Below are 27,280 nucleotides of genomic sequence, written 5' to 3'. Positions count from 1 at the left end.
CAGAGAGAAAATGTTCATATTTGAAAGATGCCATTGCCTACCCCTTTCCCAGTCCATTCAGGCTTTCATATAGAAGTCAGTCTTCAAAGGTTTTTATGCTGGTAAAACATATATTTACCTGCATAAAAGTGGCTTTTGAAAACTGACCCCCTCCCCCATGTGGGTACAGCGTTTTGTGCTGTTTCACAAAGTGTGTACTTTTACCCACAGAGAAAGAGTGTTGGGGGTTAGGCCAGAAGCTGGAAAGTTCATGCAGTGATCTTATTTCCTTTCTGAAATCAGAAGGGTGTGCATCACAGCACTGCTTCTTGACAGCACCCCCTTTGCCACTTCTTCATGGCGATAGGTAGGTTCTGCTCTTGGTCTTCAGTGGCAGCGGGGTGTTAAATGTGTTTTTCAAGCCCTGCCTATTCCGGTCTTTTCTGTCGTGGAAAAGTTGTGGCGAGCACCTTTATGGAAGGCTTCATTGGCGAATTACAATACCCAGTCAGTGTGACATGGATTTCAAATGATGGCTTTTGCTGGTTGCCTTTGGCATGAAATGTGTAATTTCCTGCCAAATATCCTCAAGGTCTCGCAGTCAGTCATATGTGGATCTTCAGTTTACTTTATTGACAAAATTGTTTTTTTACCCAGTGTTTCATTTCTGGTGTTTGGGGATGTGATTGAGATTCTCCTTTCTCAAGTGCAGCCAGTCTGTTTCTAATTAAACTCAAAACATGGCATTACTGTTCAGGAAAGACAACTGGGAAAATGAAGATTACTGTTGTACACTTCATAGCACTACACAGAATCTCTATCCTAGTCCTTACGTATAAAAATAAAGCTCTTATGTAACTATAGTTATTTTAGTTTTATATGTTATATATGGGCTTCCTTTGGTTATGTGAGCTTCATTTAAACTTATTAACGTTGGCTGTTTACACGCACATCAGTGGCAAAGTCAGCGTGCTTTAGTGCATTGCCCCTCTGCTTGGCATTTATTTATTTACATTATTTATTACCCCAAACAATCCAGAAAGTTCTTGGTCACTTACAATAGTAACATACATAGTTAAAAATATAAACAATGCAATAAAACTTATACTTCTGACATAAAAGCAAACAAAATCAAGCTTAAATATCAAGCAGTCACCCTCCAAAATAAATAGGAGTTACTAAATATTATTGATTAAAAGCTTGTTGAAATAAAAATGTCTTAAGTCCTTTGTTAAAAAGGGCAACACCCTGAACTGATCTTAAAGATACAGGTAAGCAGTTCCACCAAAATGGATCATAACTAAAAAAAACTTTTAGGATAGATATTCTTCTAACCTTATTTCACATACAGTAGGAGTGTTTAACAAACATTTGGAGGAAGATCTTAACATCAACATTTGCATACTCAGCCAGTCTCAACTAGACATTAAAATTCACATTTTAAAAAACCCAACAGTTCTTCAATTGGAATTCAAATTTGGCATAGCTTTATTAAAGATTTAAACATGTTTACCTTAATAAATCAATGAACAAATACAATTTAATCTTTCAATGTTATAATGGCATCTAGAGCAGCTTAGAACAAGTCAGAGCCATATGGTAATGAAACTAGCTCCCTTCCTTTTCCAAATTCCCCTCCCTCCTGTGCATGTGACTTATGGTCCCGTTAAGCCACACTTCACTTGTGGTGGTGCCACCTTGAGTTACCCTTATTCCTCAAACATCACCCTTTACCTATGGCGGTGCCGCCCACGAGTTACTTAATCCATTAGACCATAATCCCACGAAACTTGTATTAGCCGCAACTGGTGCCTGCTTATCCTCATATATCGAGCCGACCCAAAGCTGCGACTGACCCCTCCCCTTTCCTCACCACCCAGAATTCTCAAAACAAAAACCACAAAAGTTGTGGAGAAGGAAGGGAGGGACAAGAAAAATTCTCACTACCCTCACCCACTCCTACCTACTCACTAATAATTCTCAGCCTGCCAAAAATCCAGCAAACATCCCAATCCTTTCTCCAGTTCACCAGTCGTCAAGCTCTGTTTTTTCCACCAATCTTTGCCCTCCTCACTATTGCTAATTATATCCTATTTTTCTTCTTCATCCCATACCTTTAAAAAAAATACCTTCCTTGCTCCTGCTAAACTACCCCCACATCCTACCCTATAATTCCAACCACATAAACCAGACTGGCAGCCTCGGTCAATGTTGTTACCCCCCTCCCCCCCAGTCAAACCTTGGAGTCTCTTAAACTCATCACTGGATTACGGATTTTCTACAAAGCAGATATCTGAGGTGAGACTAACCTCCCTGTTTACTAAGCCACGCTAGTGCTGACACAACCCATTCACTTTGAATGGGCTGTGTCAGCATGCTCAGCAGCTGCTAGCGCACTTAGTAAACAGGGGGTAAGTTAGAAATAGCCTTAAACACAAGTAAAAGTACTTTATACATAATTCTACGCTGAACAGGCAACCAATGTAACTGCTATAAAATAGGTGAAACGTGCTCATAACTTGAGCAACCTACAATCACTAGTCACTAAATTTTGTGCTGCTTGTAACGCCCGCAAAGTATATTTTGACAACCCTACTAACAATCCATTACAATAGTCAGAATGAGAGGTTATCCAACTCTGAAGCACAGTTCGGAAATTCGAGACTGATAGCAATTATGTTTTACATTTCTAAAGCACCTTCCCCATTGTTCTCTGAATCCTAAGGAGAAGCCTTATTGTCACAGTATTGCTCATACAGAATGCAATCGGTCTTGTATGTGGGTGGCATGATAGCCCATGTAAAATAATCAGGTTTGCTAAATCTATATTTGTCTCTGTCAAAACCTACAGACATTTTCACTAAATGTCCCACCTGCTAACAAGGAGAGCACTTGGGGCATGTTGCAATGGGTGTGTTTGCCACTTAAGAACATAAGCCTTGCCATACTGGAACAGATCAAAGGTCAATCAAGCCCAGTATCCTGTTTCCAACAGTGGCCAATCCAGGTCACAAGTACCTGGCAAGATCCCAATCTAGTAAAACAGATTTTTACTCCTTTGACATTCCTGCCTAGAACACTGTCCTGCCGGGTGTCACCTGTTTTATTTAATATCTATCTTAAGCCTCTAGCTGAACTGTTTTGACTGATGGACCCAAAATTAGATAAGTTAATCATGTACAGCCACTCATACCCACTGAACCAGATCTGCCTACAGCTTCAAACTGTCTGCTTGTCTAACAGCTGCAAAGTAGTGGGCAAAAAGCAACCAACTCCATCCGAATCAAATTCAAAACTCCGACCCAATCCCTTCCCGGTCCCTGCAAACTGCAGTGTGTTTCTCAAGCAGAGTTCTAGTTGCAAGGATTCCTGAATTAAGATGAAAAATTTCATCTACTTTCTATGCAGTTACGTTTGACATTCCAGTACCATCTTCAGTCTACATATCGGTTGTATCACCAAATTTAATTTGCTGTTGAAACGCATCGGACAGTTCTGCTTTTTCCTTAGCTGCAATAGCAGAAACATGTCTTGAAACTGTTCTGGCAGAGGGCAGTATTAGAGAATGATACAGGGACAAACTCCAACTCCATCCCCACCCCATCCTTGGAAGCTTTGACCCCGTCCCCATGGTAATTCTGTTAAAATATTACCATGAACCCATCCCCATATCATTCTCTAGTACTGACACCACATCATAATTCTTGCAATTACTATAATTAATTTTCCTATTTTCAAGCTTATCTCACTGTCTTAATTTTGTATTCCCTGGTATTTGGTCATTTTATTATACTTATACTGTTACTTCAATCTAAGTTGCCTATGTCCAGCTCTACCAGCTGTGTACTATCGGATGAATTTCTTCATAAAGGTGGTAAATAAATGTTATGTATGGTAAGTTATGATCTTGTAAGATTTAGAGGGTCATTTTCAAAGTGCATAGACTTACAAAGTTACACAGGTTACTTTGGGGCTCATTTTTGAAAGAAAAATGTCCAAAAAGTATCATAAAGCACCATTTGGTCAGATCTCTTTTCAAAATGTCCAGATTGGTATTTTCAAAACCTGTTTTGCAGACGTCTACCTATGCATTTCATATGTAGCATGTCCAAATCACAAGGGGGCATGTCGGGAACGTTTTGAAGATGGGATTAGGGCATGCCTAACTTGTGGACATTTTACAGCCATAATGGAACAAAGCCAAAACATCTAGGCCGGAATCTTCAACATTTTGGTCTAGGACCTGTTTTTCTAACAGATAAAACACAAAAAGTTGCCCTAAATGACTAGGTGACCACTGGAGGGATTCAGAGATGAGCCCACCCCCCAAAAATGTGAATAAAAATAATACTCACCAGCCTCTATGACAGCCTCAGATGTTATAGCCATGTCCATTAGAGCAACATACAGGTCTGGAGTAGTGTAGTGGGGGTGCAGTGCTCTGTAGACAGGTGGACCCAGGCCCATACCTCCTCCTACCTGTTACACTTGTGGTGGAAACTGTGAGCCTTCCAAAACTTACCAGAAACCCACTGTACCCACATATAGGTGTTCCTTTCACCCGTAAGGGCTATTGTAGTGGTGTACAGATGGGAGTAGTGGGTTTTGGAGAGCTCTGCAGATAAGATAAGGGAGCAACGGTGTGATGTGTACCTACAAGCATTTATATGAAGTCCACAGCAGTGCCCCTTAGGGTGCCCCATTGCTCTCTTGGGATGTTTGGAGGTCCAGTCTGCTAAAAATGCTGGGCCTCTCCTAATTTTAATGGCTTGATTTTGTGCATTTTTAACTTGTACATTTATTTTTTCAAAAATGGCCTAAAAAGATAAACGCTCAAAGCACAAAACCTTGTTCGAAATGGTATTTTGGAAAAAAGATAGATATATATATCTTTTGAAAATGGGTGTATTTCCTATTCAGGTTTGGTACATTTAGCGCAAAACGTTCAAAGTCTGACTTAGACGCATTATCGACAATGCCCCTTCATGTAACTTTGTAAGTTCTATGTGCTTTGAAAATGATCACCTTACTGCTTCAAGAGAGTTGGGGGTACTACAGGGGAAAATAAGAGTAATATTTTGAGTGAAATAATAGGGTGTCACTACAAATGAGTGTGAAACGGAGCTGTGGTGTAGCTGGCAGAAGAGAAACCAGGGTCCATTGGTTGCAGGTGTAGAAAAGCAGACAGAAAGACGGTAAGAAGAGTAGTGCTGATGAGTGGCTCATATATTTGTTTAAAGAAACTGAATGGACAAAATTATGCAATAAAAATTCTGCTGAAGAAGCTTCATTTTTCATCACCATGCTGTATAAACAGTAACTAGGTGCAGGGCCGGCTCAACGGATAGTGGCAAACTGAGCCAATTTGCTTTGGCGGTGCTCTGCCCCCCCCCCCCCATTGCATCACATTGCTTCTGGCAATCCTTCCCCTTGGGTTCAGCATCTCTCCCCTCCCCAAGTCCAATCTCTATTTCTGCCTCCTCTGTTCCCCTCACTACTCTCTCACTTTCCTCTCTCCTTAGTGGTCTGTAAAATTTGTGTCAGTTGCCAGCAGCAGCAGCATGACAGACTGCCTTCGGCCAGCCCCCAAGTCTTCCCTCTGCTGTGCCCCTCCTACAGAAAATTGCTTCAGAGGAGGTAGGGTGGAAGCAGTGCCAGACCTGTGGGGGAGGAAGGAAGAGGAGAGAAGGGGAAAGACCGGATGGGGGGGGGGGGGGGGGGGAAGAAAAGGCTTAACCTATAGACCAGGTGAGCTCAGAGGCTAGGTATTTTAGTGCCCTTAATCTCCGGCGTCTTGGACCAGAGCCTCACTTGGTCCAATGGTTAAGCCGGCCCCTTGGCTAGTTGGAGCCGTTAGGCTTGTGGTGGCCAGGTTGACTGGAGGGCTCTGCAGTCTCTTCTGCAAATGAAGAAATGGAGTACTTTCTGAATGGTAAGTGCCTTTTCTGATAGGGTGGGTGTCAAGTAGGGCAGGGCTCTGAGTAGCTCGCAGAGGGGGTTAAATCATTATTCTGGGGTAGTGGGGTGGCCTAGAAGATATCGAGGGGAATAATCGAATGTCGCCGGCGAAATAGGTCGCCGGCGATCTATTTTGGCGGCGGCGCAACAGCTGGCCGGAACCGTATTTTCAAAAAAGATGGCCGGCGAAATGCCTTGGATTTCGCCGGGTTTGAGATCGCCAGTTTTGTTTTTCCGCGATAATGGAAAAAACTGCCGGCGATCTCAAACCCGGCGAAATCCAAGGCATTTGGCTGTGGGAGGAGCCAGCATATGTAGTGCAATGGTCCCCCTCACATGCCAGGACACCAACCGGGCACCCTAGGGGGCACTTCAAACATCTTTTATAAACAAACAAATTAGCTTCCAGGTGCATAGCACCCTTCCCTTGTGTGCTGAGTTCCCCAAATCCCCCCCAAAACCCACTGCCCACAAGTGTGCACCATTACCCTAGCCCTAAGGGCTGAAGGGGGGCACCTACATGTGGGTACAGTGGGTTTTGAGAGGGCTCAACATTACCTACCACAAGTGGAACAGGTGGGGGGGGGGGGATGGGCCTGGCTCTGCCTTTCTGCAGTCCACTGCAACCAACAACAACTGTTCCAGGGACCTGCATACTGCTGTCAGGGTGCTGGGTATGACATTTGAGGCTGGCATACAGGCTGGCAAAAAAGGTTTGTATTTTAATAATTTTAGTGTGAGAGGGGGTTGGCGACCACTGGGGGAGCAAGGGGAGGTCATCTCCCATTCCCTCCGGTGGTCATCTGGTCAGTTGGGGCACCTTTTTGAGGCTTGGTCGTGAAAATAAAAGAACCAAGTAAACCCGGCGAAATACTGATTATTGCTAGGTTTTATTTTTCCATTATCCGCGAAAGCCGGCCATCTGGTAGCCACGCCCAAGCCTGCCCATGTCCTGCCTTCGCTTCGCCGCCAACACGCCCCTTTGAACTTTCGCCGGCGAGGCGAAGGGAAAGTGGCGAAGCTATCACAAATGTAGCTTTCGATTATACGCTTTTCGCCGCTTTTGCGAAATCGCCGGTCATATCCCGATTTGTGTCGGGAAATAGCCGGCGATTACTTTCAATTATAAGCTGGATCATCTCATTGATGGATGCAGGAGCATATACACATTAAGGTATTGAGAGGCCTGTGTTTAACATACACATTAAGGCCTTTTATTACACTGCAATACTATTTTTAGCTTGTTCAAAAATCTGTAACTGCCCCCCCTGTTTACTAAGCATTGCTATGCTGACAGTGCGTTAATGCAGACACAGCCTATTCACTTTGAATGGACTGTATCGGCATTGCTGTGTGGCAGCCACTAGCGCAGCTTAGTAAACAGGGGGGGGGGGGGTATATGTGTTTAAACTTTATTGCATAGGCTCTGTTATAATAGGTCTATTGGCTTATGTGATCTCTTTTTTAGCCTTTTTGATAATGTCTGACAGGTTATGCAAATTGGCACGTGTGTATGTCAAAGTCTCTCTATTCTAACCTACAAGGGTTCCATCGCACATGGGTATCTGAGGTCCAGTAATATGGCACCCAGTCAATTGCATATGCCATGTGCAATTTTGACTAAATATTGAGGCAGATTAATACTTTTGAAACTGGATCTTCAATCACAATAAATCACAAATTTTTAAAATCCAGTAGCAATATATAAATATATAAATACAGCTTCTTATCATACTAATTCAGGATATCCTGAATTAGTATGATAAGAAGCTGTATTTATATATTGCTACTGGATTTTAAAAATATGTGCAATTTTGAGTCATTTAACAACAGCAGCATGCCTAATGATTAAATTTAGGAAGCCGGGGAAATTTTTATGTCAGCTGGACTGCAAATTTAAATGCTGTATGTTCAGATGTTTTATTGTATATTGTGTCAACAATGTAAGCAGCATACTATGCCACAATATGTACTGTCATTTGAATATTTTTACTATTGAAATTGTTCTTGCTGTAAACCGCCTTGGGTGAGTTTCTTCAAAAAGGTGATACATCCTAATAAATGAATGTAATAGTAAGCAGTAATACAGTGTACAGGTGTGTGGTGTATCATTGGCTTTACTGTTCCCTTTCACAGTCATTTGCTTCATGATTGGGCATAGGATTGACTCTAATTACTATATTGGAATTGGGAAATTTTTAGACTTGGGGGACATACTGTAACTGACGTCTGTTCTTCAGGGTTTTTTTGTTGGTTTAAAAAAAATGTTCTTTCTTGTCTTTCCATTATCACAAGTAAACAATTGTCCAGACTTATGGGCCAATGCTCAGAACCTAACGCCAATATTAAAGGTGATTAGCGCCGGATTAGTGCTGCTGTCGAATGCTCTAATGGTTTCAGAATGTGTGTAGATTTAGGTGCAGTGACCCATATTCTGTAAATATGCATGGAAGTTTTTGAATGCCCATAAACACGCCCCTTTTAAGCTACACACATTTATTTTGAATTGCACGCTTTGCAATTTAGGTGCAGTTCTTTATAGAATGCACTTAGCAATTTCCACACATAAATTGTAATTATTGCCAATTAGTGCTCGTTATTGCTGTTAAAAACGCTGATTACCTTGTTCTACCAATTAAGATACACGTGTATCTCCGCTCAGAATCTAGGCACCATATATAGAATCCGGGGGTAACTACTCCCCCCGTTAATTCTATGTTATCCAGTTAGCATGAGCTAATCAGAACATGCTAGATGGATAACGCTTCCATGTCCATTCCCCATCCATGACCTGCCACTCCCAAAAATATATTTTTTAAAAGTAATGTGTGGTTACCATGTGGAAAAGGGGAGCTTGCCCAAAAATGCTTTAACACATTTTCCAGTAAGCGTTTTCTTGTATGTTGAGCATATGGTAGGACTTAACGCCATTTAGTAAAAGCACCCCAAAGTAACTTGTCCAAGGGAATGTGGGTGAGAGAAATAGGATTTAAATCCTTGGCTCACTGCATTAACCTTAGGATGATCTTACTCCTCATATGAAACAAATGAAATGGTGATCTCCATCCTGTTCATGTCGGTAACAGAGCTGAACTTGCAAAGGCTGCAGGTGTTTGAGCTAATTTTCAAACAAAAACTAATTAGGTAGTTTACCTATTGAAACACTATCCAGGGTTGTACATAGAGACTTTGATTATTGAGTCCTAGCTTGGCCTCTCCCAGTCCCCTGGAACATTTCTTCACAAGCCTGCTAAAACTGAGCAAGGCATGGAAGCCCGAACCTTGTTGTAGCAACACTCAGGTGGCAATTTTCAAAAAGGGCAGTCTACCCAGGTTAAACTTTTTAGGCACCTGGATTTCTTTGAACATTGCCCTCTTAAAAAAAAAAGACATCAGTCCATTTAGGGGTCTTTTTAGTAAGGTGCGCTGAAAAATGACCTGCGCTGGTGTAAATGCGTGTATTGTACGTGCGCAGGTCCATTTTTCAGTGCACCTTCAAAATAGGCCTTTTTTTTGGTCAAAAATGGACTTCCATTTTGGGCCTGAGACCTTACCGCCACCCATTGACTTAGCGGTAAGGTCTCACACGTTACCCAGGTGGTAATGGTCTACGCATGTAGAATGACGATTATTTTTCGGTGCACGTAGTGGATGTGTGTAAAAATCGAAATTGCCACCTGGGCCACGCGGTAGCCGACTGGTAACTTCAAATTGATGCGCATTGGGCATGCGTAGACACCTACATGGCTTAGTAAAAGGGTCCCTTAGAAATTAAGCTCCTGTGAACTAATTAAGTAGGCTCTGAAGAAGTAGTGAATGTTCTCTTTCTCCTTCTCCACTCTTCCAATGACATCAGTCAGATGTCATCTGGGTTGTGGTCTGTCGTTCTTCAGCCTTGATCATGTCATAACAGAGATGCATTTTGGCCTGCCAACTCGCATTGGCTTCAATCCCAATTCATTCACTGGGATTCCGTTCATAACTTTATCACACATTTGTTAAAACAACCACATGGGAAAATGCCTTTGTTTTCCTTATTTGTACTCATAGCAAAATTAATTAGGAGGTACTGCTGTCACAAGCTCAGCAGGGTATCTTAGACTGCTGAAGATTTATTTCAACTAGGAGAGTGATTGAGGGCAGCGTTCAGAAAAGGTGTCTACCCCTGCAATGAAATCTCTGTATCCTCATAAGTAAGAGATTGAGGCTGGGGTGAAGACGGCAATGAAAAATATCGAATTGCCTTCACCCCTCTCAAATATCACTCTCCATTATAGAGAAATAGCCGCTGGAAGAGGTAGAGTAAGATGATTCACTCATTTATTTCCCGTTTGAAATCCCCACGGGCCCCCTCTTTGTTGTAAGATAAATCTGTAAGCCAGAGCTGTGGTGAGCTATTTCTGTTAGGAAGATTCTGGTGTTTGCAGCTCTTGTTTCCTGACTGTAGACTGGAGAAATGCAGCTAAATTCACCAGAACCAATTATCTTGTAAATATTGTGCATGTGAATAGAGTAAGCACCTGGCATGGGTTTCAGGCAATCAAGTCACAAATTCTGTGGATTTTCAGGCAGTCCACATTCAGGGAAGCTGTACTGCTGGCTAATGTCCTTACGTTTCCTTACATGTCATGCATCATGTTTGTCACTTACTTGGCACTGAGAATAAATGTTCTGTTATACTATGAAGCATGGTTTTCCATATTCCTTCATTAATTAGTAGGGGTGAGCTGGTTTAGATTTGATCCAGTTTAATGGAAAGTTTCTTGTTGATGCAACAGACCTGAGCCCTTCCGGTCCTGGTGTGAACACTCTAGCTTTAGACTGCTCCCAAATTTCAATCCTCAATTTTCTGATTAGAGAAAAAAAATGCAGAACTGAAGGTTGGGTGTCTGGCAATAGCATGTATTATTTTACTGGTTCAGAATGCTGACCATGCAAAAGGCGATCAGAGACAGACATCTGACTCAGAGAGTTAGAATTTCTGATCAAAAGGTTAACCTCAGGGGTGTGAAGTCTTGTAGTACATTCCTACAAAAACTGCGAGTATTAAATATTTATCATAGGAAAAGATCTATATTGAATAAGACTCCCAGAACACATAGATTTATATAATTCATAGTGGACCTGGGGAAAACCCACTGCTTATTCCTGTGATAAGCATCATGAAATATATATTATTCTTTTGGGATCCTGGACTTGATGGGATCCTGGACTTGATGGACCTTCCATCTGTCCCAGAATGGCAATGCTTATGTTCTAATAACCCACCTTTTGCTTAGTTGATGTTGAGTTATTCCACTAACTACTGTATTTATCAGATTTGACGCAGATCTGTGTTTCAGCACACAAGCGCCTGCTTCAGGAGTCAATAATATCTGAAAAACGTGAAACAAAATAATATGCAGACAGCATTCAACAAACAATAAATAAATAAATAAACATATTGAACAATTTAAAAAAGCACCAAATGTATAATGTAGTAAAATCAAATACATAAATAAATATGAGAAATGTGTGAAATATGTATTTGAAACCTTAAAACCATCAAAAATGTCTCTGAATCGTGGCAGAGTTTACCAAACTAAAAGGAATGACAGCAATTAGTGATAAAACATACCCAAGTCACCACTCTGAAAGTATAAAATCCTCAATTTCATATATGAAAGAAATAAAGATGCGCTGCAGAAATGGAAAACAATTTTGCAAAAATGACCAATTTGATCAGTGTGTGCTGATGTAACCATGCTCAAAATTAATATAAATGGATGTGTATAGACAAGCGAGTGAAAAGAAATGAAATACGTGGGTGTGAAATCTTTTTTTTTTAATGTAGATGTACATGCACTTATGGAGAAACAGAAACAATGTGAGGCTAACTGGTGAAAAACAGGGAAACATAGGGGTCCTTTTACTAAGGTGCGCTAATGGATTTAGCATACACTAAATGATAACACACCTGTAGGAATATAATAGGTGTCTTTTCATTTAACACCAGCTAATCATTAGCACGTGCTAAATCCATTAGTGCACCTTATTAAAAGAATCCCATAGTGTAGAGTTTCGAGAAAAAAAAAACAATGCAATGTCTGTTACAGGAGAACATACCAGTATCTCAAACCGAAGGCAAGGCTTGCCTCAAATTTATGCTGACTCAAAATAAAGTGAAAATGATGGGGCAATTAATAAAAATGCCTAATAGACTGCAAGAGTAAATATAATAATAGCACAAATTAAAAACAATTCCAGCAGAGAGAGTCAAAACTCTTAAGGGCCCTGTTTACTAAGATGCGTTGGTGTTTTTAACATGCCTACAATTAGTGCGCGCGCTGTATAGGTGCCTATAGGGATATTGTAGGCGTGTACACAGTTAACACACGTAAAAAATGCTAACATGCCAATAATGTGGCTTAGTAAACAGGGCCCTAATTTAAAAAAATGAAACAGAGGACATAATAGATTCACCAAGAGACTGTGAGAAATGGCTATTAACAAGTCACTGTGGGGTCCTTTTACGAAGCTGCGACAAAAGGGGGCCTGCGCTGGTGTCAGCACGTGTTTTTGACGTGCACCGAGGCCCCCATTTACCGCAGTGGGTAAAAGGCAGGTTTCTGTTTTCTTAAAGAAATGGCCATGCGTGTGGCCATTTATGGGGGGGGGGGGGGGGAGCATTTACCGCCACCCATTGTGGTGGTAACCGGGCAGCACGCGGCACTGCCCAATTACTTCCGGGTACACACTGGTGCTATAAAAATTTAAATATTTGTGCAGCGCTTGAAATGGCGCAGGCTGGGGATGGGAACTACTGTCGAGCTACCGCAGCTGTAGCTACATAGGGTAGGAGGAGCAAGAAGAGAATGAGAACAGGAAGAAGGAGTGAGAAGAGAAAGAACAGCCAGGGACTACTACTACTACTACTACTATTTAACATTTCTAAAGTGCTACCAGGGTTGCGCAGCGCTGTACAATTAACAAAGAAGGACAGTCCCTGCTCAAAGGAGCTTACAGTCTAAAGGACAAAATATTGGGTGCAGAGCGGTTGTATTCTATAATAATGCGCATAGATTTTAGAAACACCCATTCCATGCCTAAACCACACCTCCTTTTCAACTATGCAACTTAGAATTTATACGCATCACTACAGAATACGCTTAGTGAGTGGTGCATGTAGATTGTAATTAATGCCAACTAGTGCTGATAATTGCTTGTTGACATCCAATTGACAGTGCTCATTAGCTAGTTAACCAATTAAGTTATGCATATCATTATAGAATACACTTCGATTTCTGCGTGGAAATTAAGACATGATATATAGAATTTGGGGGTAAGGGGTAATTTTATAAACCATTTTCAGTGTGTAAAGAGTTCTTATAAAATTGGGGTACACATACACTCAAAAGAAATAGGAGCGAGGGTGGAGTTGCGATGTACGAGTATGTACATATTTTATGAAATATGTATGTACATACACAAATTTACATCTTTTTCCATGCAAATGTAAATTTGTGCTGTATGTGGACAGGTTCTGGCTTTCTCTTTTATGAAACATATAGGTGCCTACGGGGCTCATTTTCAAAGCATTTAGACTTACAATGTTCCATAGTGGGGCATTTTCGAAAGAAACTTCTAAGTTGGAATTTGGATGTCTTTGTAACGCGTCCAAATTCGGAGGAGGGGAAAAGCTCATTTTCGAAAAAAAGATAGATGTTCCTCTTTCGTTTCGAAAATACCTAGGACGTCCTTGGATTTGGGTGTTCTTGGATTTGGGCATCCTTAGATTTGGACATCTTTGACTGTAGGTGATTTTTGAAACCAAAGACGTCCAAATCAAAAACATCCAAATTGAAGCCATTTGGACATGGGAGGAGCCAGCATTTGTAGTGCACTGGTCCCCCTGACATGGCAGGACACCAATCGGGCATCCTAGGGGGCACTGCAGTGGACTTCATAAAATGCTCCAAGGTACATAGCTCCCTTACCTTGTGTGCTGAGCCCCCAAAACCCACTACCCCCACCATAGCCCTTATGGGTGAAGGGGGGCACCTAGATGGACATCCAAGTGCCGATTTATGTCACTTTTTGGACGTCCATCTCTTTTGAAAATGAGCCTGATAGTAACCTAAATGCTTTTAAAGTATGCCCACATGTAACTTTGTAAGTCTAAGTGCTTTGAAAATACACCTCCAAGTTGCCTTTATAAATTAAGCTAAGACCTCAGTGGCGACTCATGATTATGATTTATGGGATGGGATTTCATTTGCCAGAGGACCGCATCCTGAAGCAGCACATGGCGAAGCAAGGTCCATGTTGGTGGCAGTTCTGTTTGGAATCAAATGGAGTTACATTATTCAGCAGTTCCTTCTTTTGAAGATAAGTAATCACAATGTTGAAATATATTAAATGGATTAAAAGTTATTTATTGCTGCAGAAGAGTGAATGATTGTGTCTAATTGAAAACATTTTGTATATAAAGATTTTTTAAGATATAAAGATTAAAAACATTAAAAATATTTTATAAGACAGCTTGTTGAACAGACTTGTGAGGAGCGCGGTCAGTCATCACTGTGGTCTTAGCTGTTGGTCTTAACATAAAGGTTGTTGGGTGTTGTTGAATTTGGTGTTTATGAAATAACCTTAAAACAGGTGCCTCATAAATTTACTGTCCACACATAGAGGTCCTTTTACTAAGGTGCACTAATGGATTTAGCGTGTGCTAACAATTAGCGCATGCTAAATGCAATACAGCCCATAGGAATAGGCTGTAAGACATTTAGTGCACCTTAGTAAATGGACCCCATAGAAACTAGAGGTGTGCAGCCTCCAAAATTTTGTTTTGTTTCTTTTGTCATTTTGTGATTTCCCTATTAGATCAGTGGTTCACAACTCTGGTAGCTGTAACCGTCTTGGACAAAACTGGAGTCTTTGTAAATTGTGGGAGGGGAGTATTATGTCGGGGTCCAAAACGTCCAGATAACAAAAGTTAAAAAACATAATTTTTCTTTTAGCTTTAGGAATGTTGGTATCAGCTTTGGGAATTTGAATGCACAACATTTATTCTGACTTTCTTAGTGCAAAAGGAAGTACATTTCTGTTTCTCTCTGATACTCGCTTCTTGGAGTTTCCAGTTCAGTGTTTTCATGTTTCTGTTCCTAACTTGTGGTTCCTTTACTGTGTCACCAGTGAGGGATTATTTGTGATTTGTGTGTGATGACAGCTTCCCCTAGTATTTTCATTTCCCCCCTATACCAGTTTCTCTGATATGTGAGTGCGTTTACAGAACTGAATCTGAAGGGTTTGTACTGAGAATCTGTAATACTCATCTATGGTTAAATAAACATTCAACAATTCATTTAAATGTGTCTCAGTTGTTTGTCATCCTAAGATTGGGTACTTCTATTTTTCAAGATGTTTGATATGATAAACATTTAATCCTTTTCTAGCAACCCTTTTTTCCCTAGCTTTTACTTCTGTGCACCACTGTAACATTTTGCCTTCTTCTGGCCACTTCTACTTAGAGTTCTCACTTTAAACTGAGCCCTCCTGAGTTCAAATATATATATTTTAAACAACATCTTGGTATATGAGCCAAGGCTATTTATTCAAACTCTTACCAGGATGAATCTTTATGGAACAATTCTTCAGAGTAAAGGGTATCAATTCAAACTTTACCAGGGCCAGGACAGAGAGAGCTTTTGAGCAGTTTCTCAGAACAGGGGCTAATGACCTGGAGTATGTATTCAGGCCCCTTTTAGGACAGAAATTTTTTGTTAAGCACCTCCTCAGACCAAAAGATATTTTTTCAAACCTCTTCCAGAGCAGTTATCTCTACGCCCTCTTATCTGTGAGTGGGCCTTTTCACTTGTATGAATACCCAGCCAGCACTGAGACAAAATATATATTATGGATGAAGGTATTAGAATTTAATTTGAAGCTCTTAAACCAGACCAGAGGATCTTACCAAGCAAAGAGCTCTATACCTAACTTTCCTGCTCCTGACAAGCCCAGTCCCAATCACTACTGCCAATCACTTCTCTACAGAAGTGTAGTGGTTCAGAAATTTCCTGCTGTTTCCGTTTTACTGGGTTTTAGGCTCCCTGACCTCGCTTACCTGCAAGTGCACCATTACCCATTGTTTGGTCCTCCTTCCTTCAGGCAGAAAATGATGTTGATATAGGCCATATCCAAAAGCCCCCACCACCTCTTTCTTCCCAGTGTGCATCATGTACCTGTGTCTAGTCATGCTTTGTGATGAATGACCATGCATTGTCCAATCTATCACAAGCCCACAACGTACTATATCATCAGTATGCAATAAAGGTGAACGATAGTGCAGTGAGGTAGACTGTGGGTTGTCATATGAAGTCTAACTAAATGTAACTCTTTGGCAATGTGGGACCTTTTTAGTGGTGCTGTCATGTTGTTCCTCATCTTTGACCAGTCTCGCTCAATTTTGCTCAGAAAAATAGGTCCTTTTTCCTTGAATTGCATGTGTTTATTTAACTGCTGTAGGTATAAACACAATCCTTTTGGAATCTGGTCTGTCTTTTATGACGACATAAGCCTTCATGAAACCAAGGTGAACTTTTAGTTAGATTCATCCAACTAATCCTTTCTGGAGCAAGCCTTTCATAGGTAGACTTCATTTTGATGTTCCAAATCTCGGTAGCAACATCTAGTAAATGATTAGCACAGTTACCTGAGGTCCATATCTAGGGTCTCCATCTGGTTCTCAAAAGCTAAATTCCTGATGTTAAACTCCCAAGTTAGGTGTGCAATTCCATGCCCAGTTTTAGAATAGGGTCAGTTATGTGCATAACACAATTAGCTAGTTGGTGCTAAATTAGCACTTAATTTGAAATAAGTTAAGCACTAATTAGTACTTATTAGCAGTTGTGTGCATAACTTACAGCCCTATTCTGTAAAGTGAGGCTTAACTTCTTTCACATGCAACTGCAAAGGGGGTGTTAATGTGGGAGGGGCATGGGCATTCTAATTAACTTTGTGTTCACTTTATGGAATAGTTGCATTTATGCACCCAACTGCCGCACTTAGGTGCCACCATTATGCCAGCCATAAACCATTTCATAAGTGGTCATGCCTAAAATTTGGCACCTAACTGTATTTTATAACAAATTTGGTTCACAACTCTGCTCTTATAGAATGCTAGCTTAGCTGCCAGTTTTTTGGCACCTAACTTTTAGAGATCTATATTGAATTTACTCCAAAATGTTTTATATTGCAGAACTTGCTAGTAGTAGTAGGAGAAATCTAAATCAATAATGATGTGATCATGGTAGTGGATCAGCACAAATGTTCCCTTCAATGACTAGGGTTAGATACAAAATATGGACCTGAAGTATACACTTGAGTGTTGGTTAGCTCATTAACTCATTAGGGTAGCCTGAGATCCTCGGTATGCAAAAAAAAAAAATGATTTGGTGCTTCTTAGGCAGAAAACCTGGCTGGTTCCCATTGATTACTTATGTCCCTCAGATTTCTCCACTGTCCACTGTGTGGACGATTCAAATATCTGTTCTTGAAAGGGGGAAGAAGAGCTGTGCTCATAGTCAGCCAGAGGAAGAGATAGTATCTGTTTTATTTCTTAAAGCTTAGATTGGGAGGATTTCAGTAAAGAATTCCAGTTCCAGAAGAACCTGAAGACATGAACCAGGTCCGGGACAGAGGTTGCAGATCTCTAGTCTTCAGAGAACACAGAAAAAGAAGATTCTTTTGCACCAACCAATTATATTATCTGTAAACGTCACATACACATCCAATATGATCAAAATTCATACCTAATTATACAAATATTAGAGAGCAAACAAAAATATACAAGGCAATTCTATAAGCTGGCATCTAGAAGTATGTTGCACTTATGTGCATCAAAGGTGCCTGTGTGCTGTAGTTGCTATTCTGTCAGGTAGCACTTAAGTGCCTTGGGGCCAGAGTCAACAACTTGCACCCAAAGTTAGGCGGCAGGATGATCCTGCTAAGCTAGTATTCTGTAAAAGGCAATCTGCGTGGATCATCTTTTATAGAATACAAGCTTAGCACGCAATTCATACCTAACTGTGGGTGTGAGCAATTATGCCCCATTTGGAGTTGCACGCTATGACATTTAGGCATGCATATTAGAAAATATGATATAGGGCAGATCCACACGTAGCTCCTAATTACTACAAATATAAGTGCTTGAACTCCAGTAACTATTAGCACCTACTTGACTAATTAGTTTAAACATGGATCTGCAATCTTCTGTGCCCAAATTTGGGCAACCTATAAAGAATCTGGGGGATAGTGCTTAACTGCGAGGGGGTGTACAAGCGGGCAGATCATGGGCAGGCCATGGGTATTTTTCCTAGTTACATGTTATGTTACTTTATTCTTGATTATACCATTGTTGTTGCCATAGGCGGTCGGTGGCCCAACTGTTTGGGGAGGCTAAAGGAGGCGGGGTTAGGGGTGGAGCCATGGGTGGAGCTTAAATCCATAATTGTCTGATAACACACAGAAAAAATAAATAAATAAAAATAAAAGTCACAATTAATACCTTTTATTAAATATAGATATTAGATATGTATCATATGTCAAAGAATAAAGTGGTTGCTCAAAGCATATACTAACCACAATCGCTCAACTGCAAAACACTATGCACAATTTTGTGCAAAAACACACTCAGAACCTTACTGTACCATAAATATTACACTGGGCAGAACCTAATACACCAATATACCACCCATACGGAAAATGCAGACCGTCAACAATATGAAACAAGGGATCATAATATCACAATTCTCATGTAGAGCCACAAAACACCCTAATTCATGTTTAATGTGGGATAAAATGCCATAAATAAGTAAATAAATATAAACTTTTAATGTTGAGCACCTGATTCTCAAAGTGGACATATTCCAAACACTATAATGAAAATAAAATGATTTTTTTTTCTACCTTTGTTGTCTGGTGACTGTTTTTCTGATCATGCTGGCCCAGTATCCGATTCTGCTGCTATCTGTCCTCTTAACTCCATTTCCAGGGCTTCCTTTCCATTTATTTCTTTCCTTTCCTCCTTTTTTCTTCATTTCTGGTCCTCAGCTTCTGCCTATTTTCTTCATCCATGTGTAGTTTTTCTCCTCTCTTTCTTTTCCCTCATCTCATCTCCTTCCTCACTCTTCCCTGCCCGCCATCCATGTCCAGCATTTTTTCTCTCTCCCCTCCTCTCCCCTGCCTTCCACCCACCCATGTCCAGTGACCCTTCTCTCCCCCCCTGCCCTGCAAGCACCCATACACAGCAACCCTCCTCTCCCCTGCCCTCCATACACCCATGTCCAGTAGTGATCCTCCTCTCCTCTCCCCTGCCCTGCATGCACCCATACCCGGTGACCCTCCTTCCCCTGCCGTCGATCCACCCATGTCCAGCAGTGATCATCCTCTCCCCTACCCTGCATGCACCCATACCTGGTGATCCTCCTTCCCCTGCCCTCCATCAACCCATGTCCAGCAGTGATCCTCCTCTCCCCTCCTTCCACAAATGCCCAGTGACTCCCTTCTCACCCCTGCCACCCCCTCCCGAGTTGTTTGGCGAATTCCACCCCCTCCCGAGTTGTTCGGCGAATTCCTCCCCCTCCCTCCCTCCCTTCCTCCCTCCGGATCTGGTCCACTCACGTCACCGACCTGACTCTTCTGAGCTGTCAGCGCTAACTCTACCCCGCTGCGCTGGCGCAGCTGGTGTTCGCGCTTCAAAATGGCCGCCGAGACTTACAGGGCAGCCTCCAAGACTTCAGCAGAAGTCTGGCGAGGCCGCTTCTGGAAGTCTCGGTGGCCATTTTTAAAGCGCGAACACCGGCAGCACCAGCGCAGCGGGGGACAGTTAGCGCTGACAGCTCCGAAGACGAAGAGTCAGGTCGGTAACGTGAGGGACCGGGACCGGATCCAGAGGGAGGGGGAGGAGCCAGCTCGCTGCGGCTGGGGAGGCTTAGCCTCCCCAAGCCTTCGATACCGGGCGCCTATGGTTGTTGCAGTGCAAATCCAAAGCAGTTTACAAAGCAAATATCAATGATAGAAAAAGAACTGCAGTATTTAAAGGAAAGCACTCAAGCATTAAAAAAAATAACACACCTATAGGTACACAAATAGGTACTTCCAACTGCCAGCTGCATCCCTCCTCCTAATCTGGGTTAGTCAATCGAAACAGATAAGTTTTTAAAAGAAATTTAAATCTAATAAAAGATTCCTCCTCTCTGTATGGTGTAAAATAATTTAAGGCGCTCTTACGGGTCCATGCTGTTGATGGAAAAGGAAGAACCAAATGGTGATCATCATAGAACATAAAGCACGTGATGGGGTGTAAGGGAATATCAAAGTGGCTAAATAGTTAGGAGATGGTCTAAAGATAGCTTTAAATGTCAAAAGCAATATTTTATATCAAAACCTAAACAGAATAGGTAGCCAGTGTAGATGGATTAATAATGGATGGACATGATTAAACCTATGGGTGCAGCACAAGAAACAAACCACCATGTTCTGCAATGTCTGAAGGTTTTTTTTAGACGATATTCAGGGACACCCACATAATTGACATTGCAGTAGTCTAGTCTAGAAAGTAGATAGCATGTAATAAAAGTCCTCAAGGCATCCCAACTAAAAAAGCTCCTTACTTGCACATAGCTGAAGTAAAGCACAAAAACCTGCTTTGGAAACTTTAGAAATGTGTTACCCAAAGGAAAAATCAGACTCAGTCAATACACCCAAATTCTTTAATGATGAAACTGGTGTAATAGGAGTACTCAAAAGTACTGGCATCAATGAAGAATGAGGTAAACCACTAGTAACCCAACAAATACCAGTGCACTATAAATTAACTTGTGTCAATTTTCCTAAGTAAGAACAAAAAATGTAATGCAAAAGAATATTATTATTTGATGTTACAACAAAATTACATTTATAGTCATTTGTTAGAATTTGTTCTACTCTGTCTACTCAGGAGATTAGCATGCAGTTAACCAGAGTATAGAACATCACTGTGAAGACTTAGAACTCTTGACCAAAACTTCTTTAATGCAATCAAACAAAGGAAATATGACTGTTTGTAGTGATGCACAAAAGTCTCTGCGTTGCAGAACAGGGAATCTGTTCTCTACCAGCGCACCCTGTAACCAGGGTACTCAGGAAATCTCAGCACTGGCTGATGAGTAGATATTGTCAATACGTTTAAATGGTAAAAACCTGGACCCAGATGCACCAGGGCCCCTGTTAAGAATATGTCTGTATTTCCAAATCGGTAAACATTAGCGATCTGGAAATACAGAGGGATTCCCAAAGAGAATCACATGCAAATCAGCTGCTCCTTGCTTTTGCGAACAGGCTCATTTGCATGTGATATGGGGGAAGCCAGTCGGCCAGCTGAGCATGCACAGAGCAGCTCATCACTAAGAGTGGCTGTTCTGTGCATGCCGCAGGCGGCTTTTCATATATATAGATAAGCTGCGTGTATGAAAGAAGGTAGTCTTTTTTTGTTTGTTTGTTTTCTACTTGACTGGCAAAGAGAAATCAGCTCTCCTCTTACAACACTGCAAGAACTGCCCAGTTTCTCTTGCCTTTGGTCTCCCTCTTCAGTCCCCTCCTTATTTATATTAATTAGCCATGGTCTCTGTGGGGGTTGGAGAAAAAGGCAGAGATCTTGATGGCTACAGGAGACACTGCAGGCTGCTTTTAAGGTTTTTGAAGTCAAGAGCAGCCAGAAGTCTGCGATCCCCTAATTATATCATTATCAGGCACAGTTTCAGTATCTGCAATTTCACATCAGTCTGTCAGATACATACCCAATGGCAGAGGCCGCCCTTCGGGAAAGGTGAGGGAAGGGGAAAATGCAAGGCTTTGCCCTTTGTCTGTTAACCCGTCTTCTTCTATGTTGTGGATGCTGGGCACTATGGTTGACTTCTGCACTTCTTGCAATCATGTTTTCAATGTTTTTGAGCTCCAGCCAGGCATTTATGACAGCTCCAGACCTCCCATTAAAATTTCAGTGCTAAAGGTAGGGGCTGCTTCTGTGCATTTGCTTGGAAAATGACTGTGCATCGCTTTGCGTGCACATTTGTGTAGTAATTAGCTCACTGAAATAGCTTTGCATTCTGTTTTCATTAGCTGCTACTGTGGTAGGAAAAGAGCTTGGAGAATCCTTTTTTTGCATGTCTCATTTTACTCCTTGCTCGCCAAACTGGCTAGTATAAAAATCACATTGCTGTCTTGTTATGGATAGTGCATTGAGGCTCTGGTCATTTACAGCACCTTGAAAGGGGATATGCAGAAAGGACAATAAAGTTAGCTTAGACAACCATTCTGTAGTCACATTCTCAAACCTCAAAAGGAGAGAAGAAGGGGAGTGCTATACCCGGGAGCAAAAGCCAGTCCCATAAGGCATAGGGAACTGGGACATGTGCTCAGGAAAAGCCTTACAGAGCACTGCAGGAAGACCAACATTTATAGTCCAAAGGCACTTCCTGCCTGCCTTAAAGGCACAAGCAATGGAATCTGTTACAGGCAATGCAAACTGATAATGTCCAACATACACATAAAATAAACAACCTGCATCCATGAATATGGGGGCAGAACAGAATTACTTATATGAATCTGTGTAATAGGGTAAGATTACCTGTTTACAAGGCAAACTCACAGCATATAGGGAATTTAAAAATGAGAATTAACTTCAAAACCCTTTGGGAGAATACCACAATAACCCTGTTGCCACCCAACTATGAGAGATACTAGAGGCTCAAAAATAATTTTAATGTAACCATATCATCCAAGCTGAGAGGAGAGAGATACAGAATATGTAATAGAGATTTTGGTAACACAGTAAGTAGCAAAGAATGTTACTTTACCATCTCTGCTGTTGCTAAACTTATGAAAGATGCTGGAGCTGGAAGTACATTAAATTCTACCAAGGAAAGCCTTTACTGCTTGGTAGAACTTAATATAAGTGTTGCAACCATAATGCTATGCAAACTTTGCCTTTTACTTTTATTAATCTTATATTGTACATACTTGTTAAATACTGGAGTGCCCATTACAGGGACTTTTTATTTTAAAGCCACTCTAGTCTCCAGTACCCTTTTTACCTGTTATTGTTCTACTTTGGCTAACTTTTTTTTTTTTAAGTTAGATATTACAATGAACTTGCTAATTGTAGGGGGAACCCTTAATAGTCTATGGGGCTCATTTTCAAAAGAGAAAAAGGTCTAAAAAGTGTAATAAAGCAGCATTTGGATGTTTTTCTCACCAAAACATCTAAATCTGTAGTTTTGAGACCCAGTTTCCAGATGTTTTTCTAAACACTTCATCTGCAGTGTCCAGATCTCAAGGGGGCATGTTAAGGTTGGGATTTGGGCGTTCCTAAGACCTGGATGTTTTTCAGCCATAATGGAACAAAACAAAAATGTCCAGGACTATAACTAAGATGTTTTGAATTAGACCTAATTTAATAGGGACTAAGCCACAAAAAAAGAATGACCCCCCCCCCCCTTACTTCCAATTTCCTAAAGACCTGGAGGAATAAAGGAATGACCCTTCTTATTCCCACAGTGGTCACTGATCCCCTCCCACCTGTCAAAAATGTAAAAGAAACAGTACATACCAGCCTGTATTACAGCCTCAGATGTTATAGCCAGTCCTATTAAGGCAGCAAGCAGGTCCCTGGAGTAGCCCAGTGGTCGGTGCAATGCACTATGGAGTAGGCGACCCAGGCCCATAATCCACTAACTGTTACACTTGTGGTAGAAAGTGTGAACCCCCCCCCCCAAATCCACCAAAAACCTACTATACCTACATACAGGTGACACCTGTAGCCATAAGGGCTGTTGTAATAGTGTATAGTTGGGTACAGAAGATTTCTGGTGGGTTTTGGAGGGCTCACTATCAAACATATAAACGGCGAGTGACCGAACTCACTCGCAAATGTGCAGTAAAGACCCTCTCTGTCCCGCCCCCGTGTCACTACGTGATGACGGGGGCGGGACAGAGAGGGTCTCTACTGTGCAAGGGGAGGGACGAAACTGCCGTCGCTACCGCTTCCCCCCCCCAAGGTCGCCGCCGCCACCACTCCCCCCACCCGGAGTCGCCGCTGCCACCCACCCTCCACCCAGGCCGGGCCCTCGCTCCGCTATAGAAACAGCGCAGGAACGCAGCACACAGCTCAGCTGAGCTGCCATCGCCTTCCTTCCCTGCCTGTGTTCCGCCCTCGCCCACTAGGGCGGTACACAGGCAGAGAGGAAGGACGGCAGCTCATCTGAGCTGTGTGCTGCGTTCCCGCGCTGTTTCTATAGCAGAGCGAGGGCCCGGCCCGGGTGGAGGGGTGGCGGTGACTGGGGGGGGGGGGGGCCGTAGCGGTGACCTCGGAGGGGCAGCGGCGAGCTTGGCTGCGGGGGGGCCTAGCTGCGGCGAGGAGAAGGGGCCTTTCAACCCCCCCCCCCCCCCGTCCTATACTAGCCCGTTTTTACGGGCTCAACGGCTAGTACAATATAAGGGAGCAGTGGTGAGATGTATACTTGGGAGCTTTTATGTGAAGTGCACTGCAGTGACTCCTAGGGTGCCCCACTTCTCTGCTGGGATGTCTGTGTGGCCAGTCTACTAAGAATGCTGGTTCTTCCACCGCTAACTCCAGACTCCGTTCCTTTTATCTTGCTGTACCATATGCCTGGAATAGACTTCCTGAGCCGGTACGTCAAGCTCCATCTCTGGCTGTCTTCAAATCTAAGCTAAAAACCCACCTTTTGATTCTGCTTTTAACTCCTAACCGTTATTCACTTGTTCAGAACTCTTATTTTATCATCCTCAATTTAATATTCCCTTATCTCTTGTTTGTCCTGTTTGTCTGTCCTAATTAGATTGTAAGCTCTGTCGAGCAGGGACTGTCTCTTCATGTTCAAGTGCACAGTTCAGAGTCTGATGTCGCACGAACGTTGCATGACGTCAGACTCTGAACTGGATTCAGCCGCTCAACTCCAGCACGTTGGCCACGGCGGACGAAGAACTTTGAAGACGTCACCTCGGGTTGGCTGGCGGGGGTTGGGATCCCCCGCCAGCAGAAGAAATATTTTTAAAGGCCCAGGAGGAAGCGGACCTCGGCGCAAAAGTAAGAAATGGCAGTGGGGGAGGGCTGGTGGTGGGAGGGGGGCCAGGACGAAATCTGCAGGGGCCCAGGCCCCTGTGGCCCCACGCAGATACGCCCCTGGCACAGAGTACAAAAACATCTAGCAAGTGGCCATTTTTGAAAAAAAAAAAGTTAAGGTATTTTGCTTTTTTGAAAATGCCTATATTTGCTATTTGGATTCTGGACGCTTTAGAATAAAATGTCCGAAGTTGGATTTAGATGTCATTTCGAAAACGCCCTTCTACGTAGAGAGAGGAAAGGTGTAAATTTGGCCATGGACACAGCAATATAATTATGTACATGCCTCAAGGGTGACCCTCAGCTCTAGCATATGAAGTGCCATTACACTTACAAATGTAAATTTGGACAAGCCTGCTAATAGGATGGTAACTCAATAGAAACTCCTACTCATTAACAATCTGTCCAATGAGGAGATGTTTACAGATACTAACCATTTCTCATGTTGTAAATTTTGCCCTGACTCTATATCTTCTTCCATAGATAGGAGCAATGGTGCGGCCTAGCCTTGGGGAGATATTCACAAGTAGTCCCCATGTCAGAAAAACATGTAAGGGTTGATATTCAAAGCAATTTAACTGGCCAGAAATGGCTCCTGGCCTGTTAAATCACTAGTTTAGAGCTATCCAATCATATTCAGCAGCACTTAATTGGGTAGTGCTGCTGAACGTGTCCAGTTAGTGCCCAAGACAAAACAGTCTATTTTGGGGGCATTCTGGGGAGGGGGGGGGGGGTGGATTCTGCATTTGGCTCGTTGAATGCCGATAATCAGCACTTAACTGGCCAAGGTAACTACATAAATAGGATGCATAAAAGTTAGGCCTATCTTTATGCAGTTCGTCATTGCCAGTTAAGTAGTGAATATTGCACTTAACCAGCTATGTTATCACTGACTCTGTATACCCAGAAATTCATTGCCAGAGTCTGGACATGGTCCCCCATTGAATTTCCAGGGATAATGCCAGTGTGATTCAGCAAAACGCTAATCACCACTCGCTGAATATTGGGCCCTCAGGCTTCTGATGATGCCTTAATCTGCAAATAGACTACATTAGATATGTGTGAGCACCCAAACACAATTTATTAATCAAACCAGTTACATCACCTAGGTAAAATCTTCCTTGCACCTCCCTGTACCAGAATCTTAAAAGCTGACTGCACAATACGGCCATAGGCTAAGGAGACTGGAATGCCTAAAAAGGCAAGCAAATAACACAGCGATAAAGCAATGCAAGTTGGCAATCCTAAATAAAAGTGTAATATATCTTGTACATGTAACCCATCCTACCTTCCATATATGCCCATCCTCTGACATACATAGGAGCCTTTTACAAAACAGCGGTAAGCCCAGTGTGAGCTTACCACAAGCCAATTTGGAGCTACCGCTGGCCCATTGTAGGCACTGGCGGTATTTCCAGCCCTAGCATTTGCCATTTTACGCACTGTGGAAAGTATGACTCGATTTTTAATGCGGTGGTTACTCGGTGGTAACCTGAATGGGTGGCGGTAAGTGCTTCTCCCCCCCCCCTCCCCATATGGCCACACAGTAAGAGCAATCTTACCATGTGGCCATGTTTTGCATCCTTTTTACCCACTGTGGTAAAAAAGGCCTCAGTGTGCTGCAAAAATTGTCACTGCCACTATCGCTACCGCAAGGCCCTTTTCCCCACAGCTTGGTAAAAGGGCCCCATAATGCAGTGAATGGCTACACACGCATTTACTAGCCAGCAGCACGGACACATACCTGACAAGAAGTTGTTATTGCCTAATTAGAGAGATTCCCTAGAGACTCTCTATGCGACTCCCCTAGGGTATGGCCCATTAGGCAAACCACTTGGCAGTAGCAACAAATTGTTATGCCAACTTTGCTGCTGGAGCTGTGTAGGGACACTTTTTCTTTTTTTGCTGCTGGAGCTGTGTAGGGACACAGTTTTTCTTTTTTTTTTTTGGCTGGCTGATGATGGCCTGAGGATTATGGGCCTTCTGTGGGCCTTGGACTGCCAGGAAACATGCGGAGGAGAGTCAATATACCACCACAATGCTGATCCAGGTAGTCTGTGGCCTGCACTGACAGCCTCAGTGCTTTAAACCAGCCAGGTGGTTGGTGCTGATGTTCATAGGTGGAGATTTCATTCAACTTGCTGATGGCAGGGCTAGCAGCAGAAGGATCAAAGGTGCCTG

The 27,280-nt window shown here is 42.4% G+C and overlaps 1 protein-coding gene across 1 annotated transcript in view; it reads left to right on the top strand.

Moving 5' to 3' along the window:
- GPC1 (glypican 1) overlaps positions 1 to 27,280 on the top strand; it is a 491,577-nt gene that overhangs the window by 46,174 nt on the left and 418,123 nt on the right.

This window comes from Microcaecilia unicolor, chromosome 10 (genome assembly GCF_901765095.1).
Source record: "Microcaecilia unicolor chromosome 10, aMicUni1.1, whole genome shotgun sequence".
Lineage (NCBI taxonomy): Eukaryota > Metazoa > Chordata > Amphibia > Gymnophiona > Siphonopidae > Microcaecilia > Microcaecilia unicolor.
This window is presented reverse-complemented; position numbering and strand designations above follow the sequence as displayed.